This window comes from Oryzias latipes, chromosome 4 (assembly GCF_002234675.1).
Source record: "Oryzias latipes chromosome 4, ASM223467v1".
Lineage (NCBI taxonomy): Eukaryota > Metazoa > Chordata > Actinopteri > Beloniformes > Adrianichthyidae > Oryzias > Oryzias latipes.
In genome coordinates, this window is record NC_019862.2 from 19228561 (window position 1) to 19239756 (window position 11196).

Here is an 11196-nt window from a genome sequence, read left to right on the forward strand (position 1 = left end):
TCCAATAGTTGTGGGAACTACTTGGCATTGCTGTTTAAAGTTGGAGTAGTCCCTCTTTTATCGTGGGGGATACGTTCTAAAAATAACCCCTCATTGATTAGATCCACGAAGACGAAACTTGTTTCAGACAAACATGAATATTTTCACTCTTTATTGTTTAATCTATCAACGTTTTAACCCTAGAAAAATAATTATAGAATGAAAAAACAAAATCTGCTTGTAATTGAAAATGTATATAGATTTAGGAAGCTGAATGCAAGAGACACTGCACACATGAGCTTGATTGACAAGGTCAACAGCCAATCAGGACAAAGACCAGAGTGTGCTTAAAAATAAGAAAAAAAACAACAACAAAAACTTGCAAAATGGCACCAAAAATAATCTGTAAAACAGCAAGATCGCGCAAGACAAACCGTGAAATACCGAGGTACCACTGTAAATCAAACGTTTTGGTATCCAGATAGACAATAAATGCACTTAAAAACAGACAGAAGCCCAGGATTTAGGAGGTTAAAAAAATAATAAATTGAAAAAGTTTTTAAAAATTGAGGACAAGACAAGAATAGAGTATTTCAAATATTGTTAGGTAATTTTGCACTTTTACTTTAGTGGGAATCTTTACCTGTGCTTGTGAAACTACTTTCTTCTGCTTTTAAACTTTATCTTTTTTTAGCAACAAGAATAGCACATTTAAAAATCGTGAAATGTTAAGATTACTTTCTGAAATTTACCTTGAACATCAGGTCTGAAAACTGTCATTTCTGTTACAAAGAACATTTATTGAAAAATTCTGTTGACGCTTCGATGCCCTCTTGTTTCTTCTTGCATGAAACAGCATGAGATGGTAATTCAATATTTTTTTTACTAAGCAAAAAACCCTTACCAGCATATTTAATGTTTAGATTAAATTTGTTGATGGCTTTTTAACATTCATTTTTTATTCAAACAAAAACAAGACAAGAATGTCCCTGTGACAGAACCAGTTAAAACATAAAGCAAACCTTAGTAGAAATACAGAGGTTGGTTGATTTTCTATTATTTTTAGCACAAAATTAATACATAGAATGTTTGATAGGTTAACAGAATCACATTATCTCAGTTCAAGGGGTTTTTAGATTACATTTATCATTTAAAAATGCATTTGAACATTTACTGGAATGTTGCATTTGCTTTCATTGCTATACTGATTATATGAAACTACCCGATAAAGCCAGGTGGTATTGGATACTATTGGCTTTTATGATATCTTGTATGTTTTATATAAGGAAAACTTATGCATGCAAACAGCAAAGCTGTCTGCATGGTCTGAAATACTCAACATGTAACATTTCACTAAAATAGAATGGCTTGTTCTGAGAAAAAACAACTTCTTAAAAAATAAAAATGGGAAACAATTAAAATGTACTATGTTTAATACATTTTGTCCCCAAAGAGATCAATCTTTTGTTGAAATTGTATCATATCAAGTGTGAAAAGTAAATTTGACTAAAAATTATGGTTGAAATGCTTTAGAGATTGTGACGTGTGCATGTTTGTCTTTCCTGGCCTGCATTTACCACAGCACTGACCCATCTCTTTTAAGTTTCAGTTGTATAATAGAAGACAATTTAGACACGGTATTACGCTTTTGGAAAATATGTGTTTAAAAAAGGGGGGAAAAGAATAAACAAACAACAGACTTTTGTGAAAAAGGACATTATTCAATAGACATTTTGGACAGAATGTAAATTATGCTCATGTATCTGCAGTTTAGCTTTATAGAATTGCCATTACCTTGATAAATGAGAATCTTTACCTGGTGCATCACTTGACATAAGACTTGACATAAGATTATGATCACTAGTATTACTTTAGCCAGCTGGTGGCTGAATATTATATATTTCGCTGAAAATATCAGATGTAATAGAGTGAAACATCAGAAGCTGTTTTTTCCCCTTTTCATCTAAAATGTGTAGCAGAATTTCAAATGTGCAGGACCAATGCTGTAGAAACAAAAGTAAACATGACTACGAGAAAGAGTGAGAAGTAATACAAGAAAATGACATTTTTTCCTCTTTTTTTCAGAGCAATAACCTACACTGTATCAAGGCTGCGGGGTCCTCTGGGTCTGCTTATGAGAGCATCACAGCTTTAATATCCTTGAGAATGTGCCGATCCTAGCTGCAGATAACAATAACCAGGAGTTTTTGTAGATATATTTCCTGAGTGTGACTACCACACAAATTTGACTTAAGGGAGCAGAAAAAGTCTCAAAGCTGTGCCTTTAAGTTAACTCCTCACTTCCGTTGTCATACACATTCATTTAGAGTGATTTCCAGAAATCAAAAAACTCATAAGAACATATGGGTACTGTCTTTGTGATTTTTAAAGTTTTGCAGACAAAAAAAATATTAAACATCAGAAATATTTAGTGGTGGTTGAAGAAAAAAATATCAAGACATAACAAATAAATACAAAGTTAGGAGGTGTGCTAATATGATAATAGCAGAAACATTACAATAGATATAAACACAACATCACTTCGCTTGCTTGTGATATTGCTTAGCTCATTTGAAAAATGTCATTAGATGCAGCATACTTTTTTTTAGAGATATTGATGCAGTACAGGTTTAAATTTGATGATATTTTTTGCATTTGAGAAGTCCAACTGCAATAATTAGACCTATTGATGGAACGTGATAAGAAATGTCCTCCACTTAGAGATCCAAGAGAATGAAAGTCAACTTTTTTTGCAGAGAATGCATGAATCAGAGACATCAACAGAAAGAAAAAGAGAAGAAGAAACTAGCATACTTAGAATTGTGCTGAGGGAAGTTAGAAACGTGCATAGCCGAATATCAAATCTAGGAAAAACAAGACAACAGAACATTTGGAAAAAAGGATACTGTTAAAGTTAATGGTGCACATCAGGTGCAAATTGAAAAAAAACACTTTGGGTTTTTGACAAATGCATACCTTTAAGCTTCTAAAAATGTGCATGCTGCAAAAAAAAAAAAAAAATACATGAAAAAGAGAAATACACAACATAAATAGAAAGTAAATAGAAATGAACAAAAAGACACTGGAAGGCATCTGGAATAAGATCTGTCCTCAACAGCAATCTCACATTTGGACTCTGAGCTCAAACACTTTCCACATTTAAAAAGTCAATTTTAAATGGGTCTTAGCTCACAGGAAAAAAATGTGTTTCTGGGTCATTTTCAAATATGTCTTGCTTTATGCAGCCAAGAGCGGTAAATGGCATCTGATGACATCGCAGGTTGTGCTCATTGGCGGTCTTCAGCCTTGTCCCCAGCGTGGAGAGATTTCTTTCATTTCTCTCAATCTTTTGATAAAGTACTGGGTTGTGCAGTCTTTGCACTTTGACTGACTGAATTCAAGTCTCTTCTATGATTATTTATTGAAGGATTATTTTATTGAAAACCTTAGTTTATATATATATATATATATATATAAACTAAGGTTTTCAATAAAATAATCCTTCAATAAATAATCATAGAAGAGACTTGAATTCAGTTCATGTATGTTTTTCTGGCTGATACTTTTCTTTCTATTTCCTCTTTTTCTAACCCTTTTATCCCTGTTTAACCTTGTTCCAACTATTTTTTTAACTAAATAAGACATAAAATTTGCAATGAATAAAAGAAAAAAAAAATGGGTCACAATTTCTTAGTTTTTACATTGGTTTTGTTATCAGTTTTTATCTGTAAATCCTAAATTTTAAATGAGCAGAATTTTTAAGTTCTCCTTTGAGACCCACAACAAAAATGTGAAACATATCTTGAGTGAGCTGCTGTATTCTGTACATACGTACGGCACAGATCAGTTAAAAAAAAACAAAAATAAATACCCTTCTTAATCAATTCTAAAAGCTGCAGCAGGTGCTGCTGGGAGCTCCATTTTTAGTCTGAGGACAAGAAAACATCTCATGCGTTAGCAACAAGAATGGAGGCAAACGCAACAGATGAGTCGGAGAGCAAATGCATCAGCTCAATCTGTCGCTTGAGCTGTGATAGCTTGGCTTCCGGTGTATCATCCTGAGTGCTCAGGTGCCGCCCTACTTCCCAGCAGGGCAGTAAAATGAATGAAAGGGTCATTTGGCCAACTCAACGAGGCAACAGCAAAACATGGCAACAAATGGGTGCACTAATAGAATTATTTTCGACTGATGGTAGCACAGCCTGTAAATCTTTTTTATGAGTCAGCATGAAGAGAACTCTGCTCCAGAAGCACGGGGTCTTATCTAATATGGCACAACAAGAGATTTCCCAAGGCGCCAGTTGAAAAGAAAGGCTAGAAGGTGAAACAATCAATAATCAATGCTGGCACATGCCTGGGTTGACCTGGTCAAAGAGGACAAAAGTGAAGCTCTGAAATGAAACCAACTGAAAAAGATAGCTTATGAATTTCTGTTACTCTCCTATTTTCTTCAAACCACACTTGAAAATACCTTGTGCTGAAACAAGCTAACTGTGATCTGAAACAGTGGTAAAATAAAACTTTGCAGCATCTTTAAAACTGACATCTATATGAAATGACTGTGAAAGAGGAAAAAATGCAATCCTCATATATACTTGACAGTCTTGTAGATCTTTTTTTGGTCAACATTTTATTTTCAAAAAGGAAATAAACACATGTTCAAATGCTGTTAAATTTATTTCATTAAGTGTACCTATTTTTGTATAGAATCCATTATCTATGCTAGCTTTTTCTTTGTTTTTTTTTTGTTTTTTTTGTTTTTTTTCCATTAGCGTCACGTAGACTGTTGGAATCCATCCTAGGTATCTCCAAGTGGAGGCAGGGGACACCCTGGACATGCTCCTCATCCAATACCATGCAATATACGTAGATGGACAACTGGCTCAGACTCACTCAAAACAAATAATTTAGGGTCAATAACTTGGTTATGAAACATGTTTTTGGCCTGCGGCCTCTATTAGAGGCTGTTAGCACCTGTCCCTGCCTCCTCTTGGATGAATACAAGTGTCCAAGATAAGGGCGCAGTGATGCCAAGTCTGCTAATAAGGCTCAGACTGAGGCTTTGGCGTATTTCTCCCATTACTAAATTCAAGTTTTATTCCTAATTTTCTATTAAATTGTGACATAGAAATTTGCCTCGTAGTTGCTGCTTTAGAAAAGAAGAATATTTTCAATTCTTGTAGCACAAGCAACATGTCTTAGATGGAGTATTGCAGACATAAGCTTGTTTGAAATATTTACTATTACCTTATCAGAGATTAATTCAATAGCCTAACACCAAAAATGACATAGGGACATCATTGTGTTGTCATGAAATTGCATGTCAAGATTATAATTTATCCAGAATGATAAACAAGGCAAACAAAATATAATGTTCTTTTCCTTTGCAGCTGATGTATTGTCCTCCTATGTTGTAGTGAGTGAAAAACAAGCCGAAAAATAGTCCACAGGATAGGATGGCAGTGTGTCAGAATGTAAAAGGATGCCATTGTCTCTACGCTGGCTGCTATGAATGCATTGGTTGATCCTCTGAACCATCAAAGATGAGAGGTACTGCAGGAAGTCATGAACTGATCTACCAAAATGTTAATCCTGTGCAAAGTTCTGCAGAGAGTGACAGCTGTGCACCAGAGCAAAATAACCACAGGGAAAGATCCCTGCTCCCTGTTCATTCATACACAGATTGTTCCATAAAATCAAACCCAAAACTGCTTCCCCAGAATCTATTATTCTTGACCCAAGATTGAAGACGCTGGATTTTTAATGACAACAGAGCAGTTGATGAAGCTCCTTGGAGAATAACAGCACCACAATCCAGCCGCTGTTTGGAGGAATTTAGGGAAACAAACAAGTGGAGACACTACTAGTAAAAAAAAAAAAAAGCTAGTGTGAGGCCAAGGTTTTCATTTACTGATGTCTTGATGGCATGAAGGTTGTGCATTGTGGCGAGATCAACCACCTCAGAGAGAATATCCCTCAAATCGGGGCAGATAAGAATAGAAAGAGGAAGCAAGATCAACCCGTCAAAGCTGAGGTATTTGCTTTTTTCTAAAGCCAAGCTTCTCTGAAGGATGAAACTTTGTATGTGAAAGCAGATGTTTTCTCTTTTTATTTTACTATTTTTAAATGTGTATTGTGTTGTGTAATTCTGTAACCCTCTGTGTTATGTTTCACTTAAATTTTGAAGCAAAAAGCTAAATGTTTAAGATAGTTGGAAGTCAATTGCGGCCATATAGTTGATTAGCATGTTGTAAAACTTTTTTTTTTTCTATAACTATGTAAAGAAATGTGTTTTTCTTTAAATATGATGCATATTTTATGTTTTACATCAGTAAAGGATGTTGAGCATAATTTTACATTATTCGGTTAAACAAACCACCTATAGTAATGCACTGTACTAGCTTTAGTTCTAAATAAAGATCATACTAATCTTTATATACCCTAAACCCGAGACACAGGGACGTAACATGTGCAATAAATACTTTTTTGCATTTCTGTCCTGAGAGTACCTGTAAAGTCTATCTAAGGTGTTGCACATCTTTCTAAATGCAGCATTGTCCTGTGAAACATGACACAGTATTCATCTGTATGACTTCACATAGCAGAACAACAATATGGCTCAACTTGAATTTGATTGAACTTGTTGATAATAGATTATTTTAAGCATTAAAAAATAAAAGAAGTTTTTTTTAACTAGTTACAAGGTTCCACAGTTTTGAATGTAAACTGGTCTTCAAGTTTTCATGTAATACCTGTGTCAGGCTTCCACTTACCCTAGTTTAATTCAGTCTAAACACAAATCACATTCATATAACTATTAGGTTAAGGACTTTGGTGTATTTGTTTTAGTTAGTTAGTTTAGATTTAGATGCTACTTGGTGTATATGGAACTTGTCTAAAAATTTAGGCATTTTAGCAATCATATTCCTTTAGTTAAGATGCAAGCAAAGCACGTCTGTAAAGGCGGAAAAAAATGACTCCCATTAGCAATGATAGACCACAAAGAGCCATTTAAATCTTGCTAACAATATGTTTGAAGCTAATAACAGTTTTTCATGAAAAAAGCTAATCACGTCATAAGTAGCTAAAGTGAAGAATGAACGTGTTTAATTTGCTTTCGCATTCAATTCATATGAACTGGAATGTGACTCAGTGAGTTTGATTAAATAGGATGTAAGGAAGCATTGCAAATGAGAGAGCTTACATGCACATTTCCCAATTTAATTACCAAGAACAGGGAACAATTACCCCTCCTTTAGCAGCAAGTGAGGTAACTGCTGAATGAAGATTCATCTCCAAAGTCTGCATCAAAAACCTTGGGAGTTCTGATTTTTTTTTTTTTTTACCTTAATTTCTTTATACAATAAATGACACCACCTTGAAATCAAGGGTACATAGATCTTTTTGTGTAAGTATCCTGGCAAGACATGCATCAGGAGAGCTACTACAATAGTACGTGCTGAACTGTGGAATAGCTATATTGTTTAGCTTTCAAGGCTGCACGTTTAAACTGCAGCTGACCCCTTCACGCACGCAGCCGAAGGCCCTATTTGATCTAGTTTTGTGGAAAATAAGTGGTGGCCTGAGTTCAAACTCTTATGGAGGATTTGAGTGTAAATGTTTATTTGTGTTTGAGGCAAGGGTAGAGGAGGCTTCCTGCAGGTGAGGGTTACTGACTGCTCTACAGTAGAAAGGGGAAGACTCAAGAGATAAAGGAGCCAAAACCTTTTACTTAGAGCTGCTTATAATGTGCGACTGAACTGAAGCCACAGCACCAGCAAAGAGGAGAAAAAGAAAAAAGACAGAGACAGAAATGGATTCACCCATGACCTCAGCATCTATAAATAGCTTTTTGAAAGTTTGGAAAAGTTGTGCACCATTATCCCTTGTGCTATCCTAGGCACTTTGGGAGTGAGGTCATCTAGACCCCACTAGACAGTGCACTGAACTTTTTTCTTCAATGATTTTGGATTTTCACTGGTTTCCATGGATCACATGAAATCCACCTTTGTCATGGTAGGGATAACAAGTCAATGTAAGGGTGGGGTTGTAGGATAGCACAAGGGTTATAGGTCATACTACAGCTGTTTGAACTTTTAAATGACTTTGCACCCAACACAGTCAAATTTAAGATTCAGATATAACATTTTACTTTGACAAATCAGGTTGCAGGATAGCACCTGAACACCAGTCTGATCCGGGGACAGGAAATGACATCACATGTCAGAATTGTTGAATTTGTATGTGTGTTTTTTTTGCCCTGTCTAAATGATCTAAATGTTTCTTACTTAAGCTGTTTTTTTTTTCTGTATTTCAAACTTTAACATCCTGTTCATGGCATTTTTAATGATTGCTTTATGATCAAGAATTTCCTGAATAGAATTTGTAAAACAGAAAGAGGAATTTGGTTTAAAAATGTTTGCTTAATCGGACTGTGGGAGGGGCTAAGCCCTATATAAGTGGGTAACTTTTCCCAGTTTTATGTAGAGCAGCGTTGGTTGTAGTGGTGATAACAATCAAGATTTGTTTGATGGTTTATTTTTGAGACCAATGAAGTCCCATTGTTTTTTCGTTCAAATTTCTGGCTTGTTTTTGGGTGTTGAAAACAAGCAAATATAAGAAAACATGCATTACCAAAGACAGAGACAAAATCCCCCAAACTGCCAATATCACGTACTTAAAACCATAAACGTAAAAAGATTGAGGCTTATTAACACTACAGAAATAGCTGAATGATTGACACTGAAATGTGGTGTGACAGTGACTCAGAAAAAAAGGTCTAAAATCAGAACTTAAAGAAAAACAAAGCATATATCTACATATTTTCTCATGTGTTCTTTATTAAATGATTTTTGCAGAGCATAAATCAAAAAGGCATCAATCCTCACAAAAATTGTGAATGCCCATGGGTCTTTGAACTGTTCATATTTATTGTTTATTATTATTTTTTAGAATAATAAAACAGTGGAAATACTTGAGACCTTTCAGTCTAAACCACCACGTTAAGAAGTGATGGAGACTTAAAACGGAGATAATATTATATGATTAAGTGTGTGTTTATGCATTCATAAACACACAGAGACCACCAAAGCAGAGACCACCAAAGAATAGATTGGGGAATATGTTGTGCTTTGTTTTATTGGAATCAATAACCGGATTAAAAGGTTACTTCAATTATCCCCTAAACCCCTTCTTTTCCTCTGTAAGTATGCTTGCATGGTACACAAAGTTGGAATAGTTTCACTTAAGTTGTCAACTTGATTTCAAATGTTATGGGAGAAAAAAGTACTTAGATTTGGCACTGGAGTAATAATGGATAGAATTTTACTAAAGAGATGTACATCATGATTACAATGACATGATGATGAAATGATCGGCAAGTGACAGAAAATCCCAAATATGGTCACCCTCCTGATCTAAGGCAATGGATCATCCAAACCTGTCCATCTATTTTTTTTTTTTATATTGAAATGACAGTGGGTTCCACTAGTAAGTCATTTAAAGTAACCCCAAAACATAACACAGTGAAAAGTTACCAGTAAAAATAAATAAGTAGTGTAGCGACCTGGGGGTTAGCCCCGCCTTCAGCCCCTAAGGCTCATGGGAAGTGGAGAGTTTTGGGGTGAAAACCTTGAGTGAGAGGGCTGAAAGCATAAGTCACCTCCATGCTGTTTGTGTGCTTTGAATAAACGTGCTTGATGCTGAGAAGGAAACTTTGATTCTCTGCCTGTTTATTACTCCTTGAGACTGTCCTGGGTTGTGTGGTGTATGGGGCACGGACAGCTCTCCAATGAAGCCTCTTGAGCAGTTTGGATTTTGCTACCCCGCTAAAGTGACGGTCCGGCTGGGTCGTTACATTGGTGTCAGAAGTGGGATGCTAAGCCACTGCTACGCCACGGAGAATGACACCATTCTGGAGGCAGTTCAGGAGAAGGGAGGAGAAAGGGTGACATCAAATCCCTGATGGATTGAGCACCCACTAACAAATGCAGCCTGGCCCTGCCCGACGCCAGCAATAGACCATCCGGACCAGTCTGTGATGACGGTGCGCAGCCCAGCTGAACTTTCATGACGTAATTGCTTAATACCGCTGGAACCTGGCTCAGGTCAACCTGGCGACCGGCCATGAGGGCTGGAGTCCCAAGGAGACTCATCACACACCCAGGCCTGGCGTTAGCGGGCGCTACACTCCTGGAACTGCTGGACTTCCCACCTGGGTAGCAGCGAGACCTGTCAGCGCGGACAGCAGAGCTTCGCTTTGGGGAGCAGGGTTCGACGTAATGGATCTGACAGCGGCTGGAGTCTCGTCGCCGTAGCTATGACGACGAACACCTGGGATGCCTGGGGACCTACGCTGCGGATTTGCAGCTCTTCGCTCGGAGAGGGTCTGCTCCCCCATGGTGACGTGCACCCTGATGGTGGTGCTTGTGGTGCTTCCACAGGAGTCTTTAGCCAGTGTGTCTATGTGTTTTGCTGTTTTTGTTGTGGTGTTCAGTTCTGCAGTTATGTGAGGTTTGTGGGGACACTTAACCCTCCTAGGTGGGGGCAGTGTAGTGACCTGGGGGTTAGCCCCGCCTTCAGCCCCTAAGGCTCATGGGAAGTGGAAAGTTTTGGGGTGAAAACCTTGTGTGAGAGGGCTGAAAACATGAGTGACCTCCATGCTGTTTGTGTGTGCTTTGAATAAACGGGCTTGATGCTGAGAAGGAAACTTTGGTTCTCTGCCTGTGTATTACTCCTTGAGACTATGCGGGGTTGTGCGGTGTATGTGGCACAGACAGCTCTCCAATGAAGCCTCTTGAGCAGTTTGTCTTTTGCTACCCCGCTAAGGTGACGGTGAGGCTGGGTCGTTACAGTATTGTTGAAGTGGGGCATCCCCCCAGACAGAGTGTTTTAGACAGGGAGAGAACAAAAAAGCAAAGTTCATGAGAATTAATGATTGTCAGAGCAACCTAAAAAATTAATAAAGGTAAAAAATGAAATGGAGCATGCTTAGATCTAAAAGACCATGATTTGGCCTAAAACAATATATGAAAAGTACGCTAGTCACTCAATAAGTCTTTCTCTTTTTGGAATCACTGTTTCAGACTAGGTAAGCTATGTTTTGTTTTATTAATGCACAACAGAATCAATAAAAACAATCTTTGTAAAAAATTATCCTATAAGAAACACGCCCACTTGTACTGATACAATTAAAATGCTGCTCTGCAAAGGTCAAGT